A 15,757-nucleotide genomic window follows, 5' to 3' on the forward strand; every position below is an offset into this window, starting at 1 on the left:
TTACTCCAATTGTTTTCTTCACAAAAGAATCCTCTTGTTGTGTTAGTTGTCGTTTATCATTGGATTGGATAGCTAATGCCCTCGAAAACAGAAATAAAATTCAGACATTCCATTGTGATCACTTGGAGAAATGAGCTGAAAGTAACCGAATGAAATATAACCCAGGCAAAGGCAGAACTCTGCAGGCAGCAGACAGAAATGAAATGCTCCAGTACAAAAGGGGGAATAAGCTCGTTGAGAGCTCAATATGAGACCGCAGGATGTTGATACACCTGCCAGGAGTGCAAATGCAGTTGTTGGATGCCTCAGCCAAAGTCTAATTTTCAAATCATAAGAATGTCTATGGAGAGGCTCAGTCATCCAGATCTTGGTTATCCCAAAGGTGCTTTCTTTCAAAAGCCAACTGGACTTTTTTTTCCCTTGAAGACATTTCACTTTTTATCCAAGAAACTTCTTCAGTTCTGACTAAATGGTGGAGGTTGGAAGGATTTATATTTATATATTTATATATAGGAGAGCAAACCCATCAGGACAAGATTCAGTCATCCATCTGCATTCAAAAGACAAAGGCCGCTCTTTGGAAGACAGCAAAGTCCATGTTTTGGACAGAGAGGACCGCTGGTTTGAAAGAGGGGTCAAAGAAGCCATCTAGGTCAAAGCTGAACAGCCCTCCCTCAACAGAGGGGGAGGGATACGACATCATCTATCTCCAGTCTACAACACAGTCCTTTCTGCAGTTCCAAGAAGGCTCCACAGCCACTTGCACTCAGGTGACCCTGGCGACACAGATAAGCCTCCAGGTAGCACTAACAACTCTCTAAAACAGTGGTTTTCAACCTGTGGGTCGGGACCCCATTTGGGGGTCGAATGACCATTTCACGGGGGTCGCCAAACAACGCAGTCTGCCATTTTTCCCCCTTTTCCTTAGCTGTGCTACTCCCTTTTATTCTATTGGCTTTTGAAAGCCAATAGAATAGACTCTCTTGAATAGAGTCTAATTCTATTGGCTTTCAAAAGCCAATAGGAATTGTCCAGGCTGTCTCTGCCCTGCTGAGCCCGCCAAAAGTCCCATTCTGCAAACGGTGCTGCACCAGTTGAGTAGTCCTCGACTTACGACCGGTTGAGTAGTCCTCGACTTATGACCGGTTGGGGGTCGCGGCATTAAAAAGGTTGAGAACCACTGCTCTAAAAGAATGCAAATGACCAGCTGTCTGCAAGGAGTGTAAATCTTTCCATTCCCCACCATCCAGTCAGAGCTGAAGAAGCTTCTTGGATGAGAAGCAAAATGTCTTCAGAGAAAAACAAGAAAGTCCAGTTGCCTTGTGAAAAAGCATCTTTGGGATATATGCCTTCTAGATTCTTCCACTAATCAACTTACCAACGAAAAGGGGAGAGGGGGGGAAGCAAAGGGGGGAAACAGAAGCCATTCATGAACTGTGAGAGCCTGCAAAACACCAAAGTCCCTAATGCAAGTGGACTGTTCCAATAACATAAAGAGGTTTTACTATTGGACAATATGAACGCCCGAGGGGTGGGGACAAGGGAAGCTATTGTTTAACTAGGCAAGTTTTCACATGGGAAAAACAAGAGCTGGTTTTGCTTCTTCAATTCCAAGATGGTGTATCCAATAAAGTCGTACCTTTTGGGACTTAATTGGCTTAAGGGTTCGTTTTGTTGAGTTTGCTAGTCAGACCATTGATATTAAACCAGCTCATATGAGGTCCTTGGTGGTCTCTGAGCTTGGTGGTTTTCTTTCAGACATTTCATTACCTAATTAGACAACAACATCAGTGCTAAGAGAGAGTGGGTTTGAAGAGGAGGAGGAGGAGGAGGAGGAGGAGGAGGAGGAGGAGGAGGAGGAGGAGGAGGAGGAGGAGGAGGAGGAGGAGGACTGTGCTAGACTCTAACAATGTTACCCAGTTGGGTAATAAAACATCTTCAAGTAAACAGCCAAGCTCAGAGAACACCAAGGATGCAATAAGTAAGTAAGTAAGTAAGTAAGGAAGGAAGGAAGGAAGGAAGGAAGGAAGGAAGGAAGGGAAGGAGGAGGAGAAGGAGCAGGAGAAGGAGGAGGGAGGGAGGGAGGGAGGAAGCAAGCAAGCAAGCAAGCAAGCAAGCAACAAGCACGCAAGCAAGCAAGCAAGCGATCTGTGTGTGACCAGGTTTGGTTTCTGAACGAATCTAGTCTCAATTTCCCTGCAAATTTCATTCCCTGAGCCAAGGTTCAGCCCCACTCATTGTTCTCCACTGATGGATTCACCCACCCACCCCTGCACAAATCTTGGCCCATCACATCCCAGCAAAGAGACCCTCAGCTGCTAGGCGAAGCCTCTCTCCTTGCATGGCTGGCCCTCCCGCCATCTCATTAGCCGCGGGCCCGCCATTCTCCTTGGCATCTCATTTCCAGGATCGCTAGTGACAGATCTCTAATGGCTTGACATTCTCGGCTTTCCAAGAGAGGCTGCCTGCCTTTAATATGCAATTGGTTTGTTTAGATGCAGAACAGAATTGTCTCTCTCTCTCTCTGCTGTGAATGCCAAGTACGAGGGAGGTTGCTTACAGACCCCGGTGACCACAGAGAGAGGGTCCAAGCTGCAACCTTGGGGTCTTCTGCTTCCTGGGAGCTTAGGAAGGACCTCAACTTGTGCAGCCATGGGGGCAGTTGCAGGACACAGCTGAAACCAAAGACCAGACCTGACTAATCAGTTGTATTTTTCTTAATATAGGACTTGCTGAAAAATACTCAGCATTCAAGAAATGTTGTACAGTGCTGTCCAGAAGGATAGTTCTCCACAACCCCAGGCTGCTTGCTGCTCCTTCCTTCCTTCCTTCCTTCCTTCCTTCCTTCCTTCCTTCCTTCCTTCCTTCCTTCCTTCCTTCCTTCCTTCCTTCTTTCCCTTCTCCCTCCATCTCCTTCTGCTATTTCTTCTTGCCTTCTATCTGAAGCTCACAGGTCCTTTATGAAGAAGACCTTCACCTGGTTTTTGCGTTGGTTAAAAGGGAGAGTGGAGAACTTAAGAGAAAAGCTCTACATCAACCAAAAGAGTGCGGTAGAAGTGAGAGGGGAAGAAGAGATGCCTGGAGAGAAAAAACTGTCCTGTAGAGGGGCAACACAACACAACCAGGCATGCCAAAAACTCTAGAGGACAAACAGCAGGACCACGCAGGAGATGGGGTGGCATCAGGACCCTGGACAGAGCCAGGGGGAGCTGAGTGCAGGAGGGACTCCCACCAGCAGGGACCAGGAGAGTTGATCCCTAGGGTGGGTTCTTCCTTTGGGTAGGTCTTCTTCTCACAGGGGAGTGGAATGGTGGAGGAACGGGACACCATGAAGCCCAGATGGTCTCTGCAGCTAAAGCATCAACTTGGAGAAAGTAGGTGAACAATGAAGGAAGAACAGTGGAGGAGTAGATATGGAAGGTTCTGGCAAGGCAGCTTTTGCAGGACCAGCTTCTGCAGTCGGCCATGGCCTTCTCCTTCATCTCAGAACTCCTCCTCACATTCCAACTACAACTCTACAATAGAACACAACAGCAAACAGCCTAATCAAGGAGCCACCCAAAACACTCCCAGCAACACTGACAGGGCAAAGAGAGAGCAAACCCTGCATTCTTCTAGCACTGAGGATGTTGGGTCATGAAATGTCTGCAACAAAACAACCAAGATCAGACACCATCAAAGACCCCATGGTCCTCCTCTCCTCCTCTTCCTCCTCCTCCTCCTCCTCCTCCTCCCCACCCCCTTCTACCACTGATGATGGGTCATGAAATGTCTGCAAGAAAACAACCAAGCTCATAGAGTACCAAGGACTCAACAATCCTCCTCCTCCTCCTCCCAACCCCCTTCTAGCACTGATGACGTTATCTAGTTGGGGCATGAAATGTCTTCAAGAACAAACTCAGAGAGCACCAAAGACCCCACAGTCCTCCTCCTCCTCCCCCCCTTCTAGCACTGATGATATTACCTAGTTGGGTCATGAAATGTCTGCAAGAAAACAACCAAGCTCAGAGAGCACCAAGGACTCTACAATCTTCCTTCTCCCCATCCCCTTCCAGCACTGATGATGTTACCTAGTTGGGGCATGAAATGTCTACAAGAAAACAACCAAGCTCAGAGACCCCACAGTCCTCCTCCTTCTCCTCTCCACAAACCCCTCTCCCTTCTTGCACTGATGATGTTACCGGGTTGGGTCATGAAACATCTGCAAAAAAAAACCCACCCAGCTCAGTGAGCACCAAGGACCCCACAGTCCAGCCTGAGCTACAGAGATTCTCTTCTATTGAATACAACTGTGCAGAATGCAGGATTCTATTCCTCTGGGTCTTTGGAGTAATAACTGGCCGAGTCCATGCAAGTTCATCTGGGTTTCTGGTTATCCAGCTGTGTCAGAAAGTTCCTCCTTGCAGTCCATGGCTATTGAGGAAAACATAATAGATTCATTAGCAGTCTGGCATGAATCACTGCGGAGTCTCGTTGCCTAGAATTTGTATTTTGCTGTGTGTGTCAGGAAGCTCTTCTTGTGTACATTGATCTTCTGGCCTGCTTTGCAGACATCTCTGTGTTCCTTTAATAAAGCTTTAGATGTCTTTGCCTTCATCTTCCTTGCCCTCCTGTCTCCAGCATCACCTGCTGTCACTGCTGATTGATTAGGGTAGCCATGGCAACCGATGAGCCAGTCAATCAGATCACTGCGCTCTGTCTACTGTCCTGACATCTGGGTTGCCTACATGTGGTCTAACACAACAAATTTGTTTAATGAAATGCCATGAACAAAAAATGTAGCCGGGGAATAAAAGTAAAAAAAGAACAAAAAATAAATCTTCCTATCTTCCTTCCTTCCTTCCTTCCTTCCTTCCTTCCTTCCTTCCTTCCTTCCTTCCTTCCTTCCTTCCTTCCTTCCTTCCTTCCTTTTTGGACCTAGGATATTATGTGATAATTAGAACTCAAGCAGAATCTGTTTATCTTCTATTTTTATTTATTATAATTGCTCAAGCTTCAGACACACCCACATTCATGGTCAACGGGCTGTAACAGCGAATCTAGAGCTGTTGGAGGTGACAGACCTTTCCACAGATGCTTCTGGGCACAGATGGCGTGTTCTGACAAGTGCTTTGCATGACCCTTCATTTTCTCCTGGGCCAGCAGCTCCCCATCACATGTCACCACAGCTGTCACCGAGAGTGCAGTGGGACTCTTGCCGTGCCTGGATTAAGCAGGAGAGGCTGCTCTCATTTCTGATATTATTTAGTCAGGATGGGTTTCAACAGTTACTGTTGGCTCCTGTGTGCGCATGTCTTCCTTCCTTCCTTCCTTCCTTCCTTCCTTCCTTCCTTCCACCTCCTCCTTCTTCTTCTCTTCCCTTCTCCTCCCCTCCCCTCTTCTCTCCCTTCCTCCCCTCCCCTCCCCTCCTCTGCTCTCCTCTCCCAATTATGTGTGTCTTCAGGGTATCAGAATGAGACCATATTCAGCACAGATCTACTGACTTCAGCTGGATCTCTGGATGATAGTCACTTGTCTTGAGACTCTAGAAAGAGTGCAGAGAAAAGCAACGAAGATATTTAGGGGTCTGGAGGCTAAAACATATGAAGAACAGTTGCAGGAATTGGGCATGGCTAGTCTAGTGAAGAGAAGGACTAGAGGGGACATGATATCTTCCAATATCTGAGGGCCTGCCATCAAAAAGAGGGGGTTAACCCAGTGATGGGATTCAGCCCTTTTGCACCACTTCGGCAGAACCGGTAGCCAATTTTTTATTGCCCAGGCCCAGAATGGACTTCCGGAAGTGGCATCCACACAGAGAATCGGTTGCTGACATATTTGAATCCCACCACTGGATTAACCCATTCTTCAAAGCACAAGAGGGCAGGACAAGAAGCAACGGATGGAAACTAATCAAGGAGAGAAGCAACCTAAAACTAAGGAGAAATGTCCTGACAGTGAGAACAATCAACAATCCACTTGCCTCCAGAAGTTGTGAGTGCTCCATCAACAGAGGTTTTTAAGAAGAGATTGGACAGCTCCTTGTCCGAAATGGTGTAAGGCCTCCTGCTTGAGCAGGGGGTTGGACTAGATGACCTCCAAGGTCCCTTCCAACTCTCTTATTCTGTGTTCTGTACCCCAATCCATTGCTGCAACTGTGACTACCACTTTCCAGCTTACACAAACGACACTTTAGTACTAAGGGGCAAAAGACTGCCCCTCCCAATGAGTCAGTTCTCCATACATAAAACAATTGAGTAAGCCTACAAAAAAAAAAACATAGAGGAAATATTCCTCAAATCAAGAAACATCCAGGATCCAGCAAGACTCTTCTGAATCTAGCCAGGTAGTCCAGTGGCAGGGGAGTTATGGGGGGGGGAGAGGTATTAAAAAGCAAGGTGCAACACATAAAAAAAATAATAAAGAGTAAGGCTTCAATCACCCTATTGCAGCTGTCATCTTGACTTTTTTTGAATCTCTCCACAATCACATCTACGTGGTAGACATAGGACCTAGCTAAAAAAAAACCCCAGCTCATCTGATATTTCTAAACAAAGTTCACAAGGAATCGCCCTTTGTATTGTGTCTGGAACAAGACCTGTCTAGGTTTTATCTTCCGAGTCTAACATGTTGCTTAGGATGGCTGTCGATCTTTATGTCTCCGTCATTGTTCTGCTTCGGGGCTCAAAGGAAGGAGAGGATCATATCTACATTTCCGTCAATGAGGGCAGCCTTTGAGAAGCTAGCAACCTTTGCATTCCGTGTCCGGTGCCTGAAGCTATTATAAATCTACTTTGGAATCAATACCGGTGCCTTCCTGATCACGGAGAAAACACAAAGAAATGCGAAAAATATAAAGCCCGATTTAAAAGAAAAAGGTGAGGAAGAAAGAAAGTCTCGTAAACTCTCCAGAATGGCCTTTACTTGTTTAACAATGGCAGGGGTTAATGGGCAACACCACCAGCTCTACTCTACTGGTTATATTGACTGCACTTTGGGTGGATGGAAAGAGAACTGGACACAGGTGTGTGTGTGAGCGTGTGTGTCTATTAGGGGTGCGATGGCTCAGTGGTTAAAGACACTGATCTTGTCAGCTGGAAAGCCCTGGTTTTAGAACCAAGCACTGTACGATGGGATGAGCTCCTGTTTCTTGCCTCAGTTCCTGCCCACCTAGCAGCTGCATGCAATGCAAGTAGATAAATAGGTACCACTTTGATGGGAAGGTAACAGCATTCTATGCACCTTTGGCGTATAGCCATGCTGGCCATGGAAATGTCTTCAGACAACGCTGGTTCCCTCACCAAGAAACAGAGATGAGCACTGTGCCATAGAGTCAGATATGACTGGACAGGGAAAACCTTCACCTATATCTATCTACCTCTATCTAATCTAATCCTAATCTATCTATCTATCTATCTATCTATCTATCTATCTATCTATCTATCTATCTATCTATCTATCTATCTACCTATCTACCTACCTACCTACCTACCTACCTACCTATATCTGTCATCTATCTGTCTCTCTGTCTGTCTCTGTCTCTGTCTCTCTCTATCTATCTATCCGTTATCTATCTATCTATCTATCTATCTATCTATCTATCCATCCCTCCCTCCCTCTCTCTCTCTCCCTCCCTCCCCCTCTCTCTCTCTTTTATCTATCTCTATCTCTGTCATCTATCTATCTCTGTCTCTATATCCATCCATCCATCCATCCATCCATCTATCCCTTTGTCTGTCTGTCTGTCTCTCCGTCTATCTATCTATCCATCCATCCAACAGTTGACAGTTGACACCTGACAGTTCCTTCCTTCTGGAGCATCCAAATCCCCGAGTTTGCTTTCATTCTGTCCTCTTCATGGAAGTTTTTGAAACCACCCTTCCGTTTCTAAATAGCTTCGTCACTCCAAGATTGGAGCTGGCTGGAGTTAAACCAAAACTCTGCAACACACCTTAGCCCCCCCCCCCCGTGCAAATTGTGGGTGTGCAGTTACAGAAGAGCTGAGCTGATTTGATCTTGCAAGCTTAGGCCTTAATAGTTATTAAAGCTCTCCAGAAACTCACAGCTACTAGATCAAAGTGGCTTACAAGAATACCTCAAGTACTTTGCACATTAATTAAGATAAATGTGACATTCAAGCTGCCAAATAGCTCAGATCTAAAATTCTTGCAGCCCACTTTAGAGAGACAGCAAGCTCAGAGTTTGCAAGCATAGCAGAATAATGAAGATTTAATTCAACTGTTAAGCCTTAAGGCCTCACAATATACATCTTAATGTTTTCGCGGTGAGAATACATTTAAGAAATTGATTTGAATGAATTAAGATATTAAAATATTTGCCCTGAGTTTCATTACCGTATTTTAGCTGCGTCAGATAGCGAGCCCTGGGTGGACGTGAAAATCGAGTTCCAAGCTAGTCCTAAATCACCTTTTTCACCGTATAAAATATCACTTAATCCAAGGGGTCCTGAAATATATAATTTCTTTCCTCCTCTGCACTCCTTGGAATTCTATCATGGACATTTTGACGACAAATCTTTTTCAATTGATTCAGGTCATGTTTCATATTTTATATCTACAACTGACACCAGAAGATCTTTAAAATTGACGTGGGACACCTGTACAAATGTAGGAGGCAGGAAGAAAGGAAAGCTGGCTAGGTGATTTTGGGCCAATCATCTGGAAACGGTGAGTTCTAGTCTTCCCTTAGGCATAAAAGCCAGCTGGGTGACCTTGGGCCAATCAACAGGAAACAGTGAGTTCTAATCCCGCCTTAGGCATAAAAGCCAGCTGGGTGACTTTGGGCCAATCACCAGGAGACAGTGAGTTCTAGTCCCACCTCAGGCTTGAAAGATGGCTGGGTGACCTTGGGCCAATCACCAGGAGACAGTGAGTTCTAGTCCCGCCTCAGGCTTGAAAGCCAGCTGGGTGAGCCAATCACCAGGAGACAGTGAGTTCTAGTCCCGCCTCAGGCTTGAAAGCCAGCTGGGTGACCTTGAGCCAATCACCAGGAGACAGTGAGTTCTAGTCCCGCCTCAGGCTTGAAAGCCAGCTGGGTGATCTTTAGCCAATCACCAGGAAACAGTGAGTTCTAGTCCCGCCTTAGGCTTGAAAGCCAGCTGGGTGGGCCAATCATCAGGAGACAGTGAGTTCTAGTCCCGCCTCAGGCTTGAAAGCCGGCTGGGTGACCTTGGGCCAATCACCAGGAGACAGTGAGTTCTAATCCTGCCTTAAACATAAAAGCCAGCTGCATGGCTGAGCCAATCACTAGGAGACAGTGAGTTCTAGCTCTTCCTTAGATACAAAAGCAAGCTGGGTGACTTTCGGCCAGTCTCTCTCTCAGCCCAACTCACCTCACAGGTTTGCTGTTATGCAAAAAAGAGGAGGAGGAAAGTATATTGGATATATTCTTTGCCTTGATTTAACAGAATAACAGAGTTGGAAGGGACCTTGAAGGTCTTCTAGTCCAATCCCTGCTCAGGCAGGAGACACTATACCATTTCAGACACATGACTGTCCAGTCTCTTCTTGAATGTCTCCTGTGATGGAGCACCCACAACTTCTGGAGGCAAATTGTTCCACTGATTAATTGTTCTGACTGTCAGGAAATTTCTCCTTAGTTCTAGGTTGACTCTCTCCTTGATTAGTTTCCATCTGTTACTTCTTTTTGCTGCACTCAGATGCTTTGGGGGATAGTTTGACTCCTTCTTCTTTGTGGCAAGCCCTTAGATATTGGTACACTGCTATCATATCCCCCCTAGTCCTTCTTTTCATTAAACCAGACACATCCAATTCCTGCAACCTTTCTTCTTATGTTTTATTTTTAATTCAGGGTGGACCTTTGCAGCAGAGGTGATGTTGGAGTCAGTCCACTTCACATATTCTGATAAGATCATACAGTACTCTTAGGTGTTATGAGATGTGACTTCCCTTCCCTTCAACACTTCCATTTTTCGGGGACTGTATGTCTTCAGTGAAAGAGTCAAAAGAATTTGGTTCCTAAGTTTGCAACACCCCTGTGGGGGAAAAAAATGGGTGATATCCTTTTCATCATGGATACCCTACATCTCTTGTTGTTGTTAGTTGTGAAGTTGTGTCCGACCCATGGTGACCCCATGGACAATGTTCCTCCAGGCCTTCCTGTCCTCTACCATCTTCTGGAGTCCATTTAAGCTCACGCCTACTGCTTCAGTGACTCCATTCAGCCACCTCGTTCTCTGTCGTCCCATTCTTCTCTTGCCCTCGATCTTCCCCAGCATTAGGCTCTTCTCCAGTGAGTCCTTCCTTCTCATTAGGTGGCCAAAGTACTTGAGTTTCAACTTCAGGATCTGGCCTTCTAAAGAGCAGTCAGGGTTGATCTCCTCTAGGACTGGCCGGTTTGATCGCCTTGCAGTCCAGAGGACACACAGGAGTCTTCTCCAGCACCAGAGTTCAAAGGCCTCCATTCTTTGGCAATCAGCCTTTCTTTTGGTCCACCTTTCACAGCCATACATTGCAATTGGGAAAACCATGGCCTGGACTATATGTACTTTTATTGGCAGGGTGATGTCTCTCTTTTTTAGTATGCTGTCTAGATTTGCCATAGCTTTCCTCCCCAGGAACAAGCGTCTTAGCAGCTCATAAATGGGAGCAACAGCATCCTCAAAGCACGGAACCATCATCATAATAAATTCTCCTTATCGCCAAAGTTATGGACAGGAGCTGAATGTTGCTGATCTGGAGGTAGACAGATAAATAAACCCCAAATGGAGCAATTCTCAGTGGTGGTACAGCCAAGAGATCCTCAGCATTTTAACTTATCTTTAATTAATAAAATAGGCAGTCCCAAATCCCCAGGGATGTTCAAAACCATTGTCTGACTTAGTCACAAATAATTAGAAATTGCTCCATCTCTGGATTATTAATTGCTTCTTTTCTTCTCCTTCCTTAAAATAAATAAATAAATAAATAAGAGCCAGAGCGAGATCGGTAGCACAGATAGCCTTCAACATATGACCACAATTGAGCTTTAAATTTCTGTTGCAAAGTGGGACCGTTCTTAAGTCAATTTTACCCCGTGTTACGACCTTCTTTGCCGCAGTTGCTAAGGGAATCACTGCAGTTGTTAAATAATAATAATAATAATAATAATAATAATAAGAAGAAGAAGAAGAAGAAGAAGAAGAAGAAGAAGAAGAAGAAGAAGAAGAAGAAGAAGAAGAAGAAGAAGAAGAAGAAGAAGAAGAAGAAGAAGAAGAAGAAGAAGAAGAAGAAGAAGAAGAAGAAGAAGTTGGAAGGGACCTTGGAGGTCTTCTAGTCCAACCCCCTGCTCAGGCAGGAAACCCTACACCATTTCAGACAAATGGCTTTCCAGTCTCTTCTTAAAAACTTCCAGTGTTAAGTGTATTCACAACCTCTGAAGACAAGCTGTTCCACTGATTAATTGTTCTCACTGTCAGGAAGTTTCTCCTTAGTTCTAGGTTGCTTCTCTCTTTGGTTAGTTTCCACCCGTTGCTTCTTGTCCTGCCTTCAGGCGCTTTGGAGAATAGCTTGACTCCCTCTTCTTTGGGGCAGCCCCTGAGATATTGGAACACTGCTATCATGTCCTCCCCCACCCCGTCCTTCTCTTCATTAAACTAGACATACCCAATTCCAGCAGCCGTTTCTTATATGTTTTAGCCTCTAGTCCCCTAATCATCTTTGTTGCTCTTCTCTGTACTCTTTCTAGAGTCTCAACATCTTTTTTACATCATGGTGACCAAAACTGGATGCAGTATTCCAAGTGTGGCCTTGGAACAGTTAGTGATACAGCTAGTTGCCTAGCGCCCGAATTTTGATCACACGACCGTGGGGATGTTGCAACAGTCGTAAGTGTGAAAAACAGTCATAAGTTGGCCGTCATAAATATGAACCAATTGCCAGATGTCTGAATTTTGACCATGGCAATGTTGCAATGGTCGTAAGCATGAAAAATGTTTTTCAATGCCATTGTAACTTTGAACGGTCACTAAATGAACTGTGGTGAGTTGAGGACTCCCTATAACCTGAAGGAATGTTTCGAATTTTGCTTTTTGCAAAAGTTTAAAGTCCACTGATCAGCTGTTCATCTAAAAGGTCTATGCTGAGGGGAAAAAAATCCATTTGCCCAATTGCGAGGCTAATCCCCTCAACTCTTCATTGAAATCTGATTTATTCTGTTGCATTGATGATATTGTGTGTTTTGTTCGCATTAGCACTTCCCCGGTATTTGTTCTCAAAGCAGCAAGCATCAAAATAATCAGTGATAAGCACAAGATAATTAAAAGAGGAAACTAATAAAAGGACAATCTTTAAAATGTTAAGCAGTTGAATTAAACTTAAAGACTGAAAACATTATACTTTTCTCTACAAACTATACTCGCCAATAGAAAAGAATCTCTATAGCTCAGGATTGAACCGTGCTGCTCTCTGCACTTGGTGGTTTTCTTCCAGACATTTTATGACCCAACTAGATAACATCATCAGTGCTACAAGAGAGTAGGGTTTGCGCTTTGTTCATATACAAATGGCTTGTTCTGTGACTGTTGATGGGAGGATCCTTGGGGGATCCTTGATTAGGCTGTTGTTTACTGCTTGATTGTTGGTCTAGTATTAATCTAAATAGAAGATGGATGGATGGATGGATGGATGGATGGATGGATGGATATGATGGACATACAAACACCAATAGAAGATAATATTTGTAGCTGTGGGGTTCTTTGCTCTTTCTGAGCTTGGTTGTTTCCTTGCAGATGTTTCATTACCCAGCTAGGTAACATTGTCAGTGTTAATAAGTGTGGGGTTTGCACCCACAAATTCTGGAGGCAAGCCATTACGCTGATTAATTATTCTCACTGTCAAGAAATTCCTCCTTATTTCCAGGTTGGGTCTCCCTCTGAGTAGCTTCCACCCGTTACTTCTTGTCCTATCACTTAGATGCTTTGGAGAATAGGTTGACCCCCTGATCTGTGACAGCCCCTCAAGAACTGGAACACAGTTATCATGCCCCCCTTAATCCTTCTTTTAGGTTCAACATACCTAGCTTCCTCAACTGTACAATTCTACAGTTTAGCCTCCGGTCCACGAATCATCTTTTTTGCTCTTCTCTGCACATTTTCCAGAGTCTCAACATCTTATATATATATATTTTATATAACTGGATGCAGTATTCCAAGTTGGTCTTACCAAGGCATTATAAAATAGTATAAACAAATGTGATCTTGATTCTATCCCTCTGTCAATGCAGCCTAGAACTGTGTTGACTTTTTTAGCAGCTGAAGCACACGGCTGGCTCATATCTAAGTGATTGTCCACTAGGACTCCGAGATCCTATGGGTGGAAACTAATCAAGGAGAGAAGCAACCTAGAACTAAGGAGAAACTTCCTGACAGTGAGAACAATTAATCAGTGGAACAGCCTGCCTCCAGAAGCGGTGAATGCTCCAACACTGGAAGTTTTTAAGAAGAGACTGGACAGCCATTTGTCCGAAATGGTATAGGGTTTCCTGCCTGAGCAGGGGGTTGGACTAGATGACCTCCAAGGTACCTTCCAACTTTACTACTACTATTATTATTATCCTTTTCACAGTTACTACTATTTATTTTATTTATTTTATTTTTAAATAAAATACTATGGGGCAAGGTACCACCCATACCAGTGATGGCAAACCTTTTAGAGACCCAGTGCCCCAAAACTGGCCCTGCCCCCACTCCGCCCCTACCCCGCCTGTCCGCAGGGCCACTCACCACCTCCAGGGCCCGCCGCAGGTCGCCCAGGCAGCCCAGCAGCGCCATGGCAGCCATGCCCTCTGCCCGTGCCCCGTAGCATCAACTGTGCGTGATGGGGTGTGAGGGCAGAGTCTTGTCTACGCTGCCTGGCTGCCATGTCCTTGGCTGCGCTGCGCTGCGCTGGGTGACTCTCCTCCAGGGGGGCTGCTGGTGAGGGGGTCGCGGGGGGAGGCAAGGCTGGGGCAACGGCACGTGTGCCCACAGAGAGGGCTCCGAGTGCCGCCTCTGGCACCCGTGCCATAGGTTCGCCACCACTGACCTATACTATACCTGTGCATTTGGTTTTTCTTGCCTAAATGTAGAATCTTCCGTTTTTCACCACTGAATTTCATTTTGTTAGATAGCACCCAATGTTCAAGTCTGTCAAGATCCTAGCTCGGTGAGTGCAAGAATGTTTATACAGTTTACAGTATTTATAATAATAATAATAAAGTTGGAAGGGACCTTGGAGGTCATCCAGTCCAACCCCTTGCTCAGGCAGGAAACCCTATACCATTTCAGACAAATGGCTGTCCAGTCTCTTCTTTAAAACTTCCAGTGTTGGAGCATTCACCGCTTCTGGAGGCAGGTTGTTCCACTGGTCAATTGTTCTAACTGTCAGGAAGTTTCTCCTTAGTTCTAAGTAATGTTTTGTAATGTTGAGGCTTGCTTTGTGTGCTTTTATTATTTGATTGGTTTTACTTGTTTCGCAAAGGCTTGTGATGGGTCTTAAGTATTGGCTTCCCTTGGTCGTAATCCTGTCAAGCAAATGTAATTGATTTTATCCTGTTATCTTTAGTCTGTTGCCTCTAGCCTGCCTCCTTTAGTCAATAGGCAGCCTTGAGTCCATGTTTCCCCTTTTGTGAATGACTGGGGTTACTCAAGTTCATGAAGGAAACGTTGTTTCTGTATTTCTTTTCCTGATCTTTATTCTTGTGATCTGGGGGAACATAGTAAAAAAAAAAAAAAAGATGGGGGGGGGGGTGTCGCTAAATAAACTGTTGTAAATTGAGGACAGCATGCACAGTTCAGCCAACTTCATAGCTTCAGGCCTTTAACAATCCGTTTCTGCTTTAATTTCAAGACAGCAGGGGCTGGAAAAGAAATATCCAACCCCTCTTTTGTCTACTGGTTTAAAACTTACAAAGCAGAAAAAGTATGTTGCTCAAAGCAGGTTCAGATTAATGGCATCGGGGTTTTTTTTTTTTACATTTTTATTTATTTTTTGCAACTTCACAATAGCCAAAACAAACATCTGCTCAGGAGACAGAAGCCATGGCTACTGGTCCCACCCCCCTCGCCTTCTCCGCAAATGCAACCAGATGGACATGCTTTCAAGCCTTTGCTGAAATGAGCAAACAAAAGCTTTTTACTCCAGGTTGAGGGCAGCGAGCTGTTAAGTGGTGCCCAAGAAAAGTGCTGCTTTACTCCTTATTTATGTGCTATTGACATATTGTTGATGATTAAAAAGCAGCCGAGGGTAGCTCCTGGCCCAAAGGAGATTACAGTCTCAAATTCAACTCCTTGAAAGGGAGAGAAAAGAAGAAAGGCGGGACGGTTAAGGGTGGAGGAGAGCCAGGAAAGAATTTACACTAATTTGGGCTGATAGGCCATGGGGTGGAAGGTTGGGGATCAAAGCCACCCACAGAAACTCACTTCCAGGGCAAGTTCAATGTTATGGAATCTTCTCATCAAATTGTGGCAAGTTTTCATCCAACAATTTCTGCTGATGCTTGTGGAGCCAGAGGAAAGGAGAAGGAAAGTCCGCAGAAGGTATTTGTAGCTCAGGGGTGAAGTGTGGGGTCCTTGGTGCTCTCTGAGCTGGGTTGTTTTCTTGTAGACATTTCATGACCCAACTAGGGAACATCATCAATGCTAGAAGACAGGGGAATTTGCTCTCTGTTTATATACAGTGGCTTGCCTTTCCAATGCTGCTAAGGGTATGATTTTCTCCTTGGTCATGCCTTGATTAAGCTATTGCTTTCTGCCTGAAAGATGGAGGGCTTTTCCAAGAGG

At 45.0% G+C, this 15,757-nt stretch overlaps 1 long non-coding RNA gene across 2 annotated transcripts in view; it reads right to left on the bottom strand.

The window, feature by feature from the left end:
- The window catches only part of LOC120313467, a 94,345-nt gene that overhangs the window by 31,539 nt on the left and 47,049 nt on the right, over positions 1-15,757 (bottom strand). The window contains exon 3 of one of the 2 annotated variants that reach the window (XR_005558148.1): positions 10,338-10,694. The exons of the other annotated variant lie outside the window; for it this stretch is intronic. This is a non-coding gene — a long non-coding RNA (uncharacterized LOC120313467). Of the gene's footprint in view, positions 1-10,337; positions 10,695-15,757 lie in introns of those variants that run through there. 2 annotated transcript variants of the gene reach the window in all.

This window comes from Crotalus tigris, unplaced genomic scaffold (genome assembly GCF_016545835.1).
Source record: "Crotalus tigris isolate CLP2741 ecotype Arizona unplaced genomic scaffold, ASM1654583v1 scf7180000018684.1183181, whole genome shotgun sequence".
Lineage (NCBI taxonomy): Eukaryota > Metazoa > Chordata > Lepidosauria > Squamata > Viperidae > Crotalus > Crotalus tigris.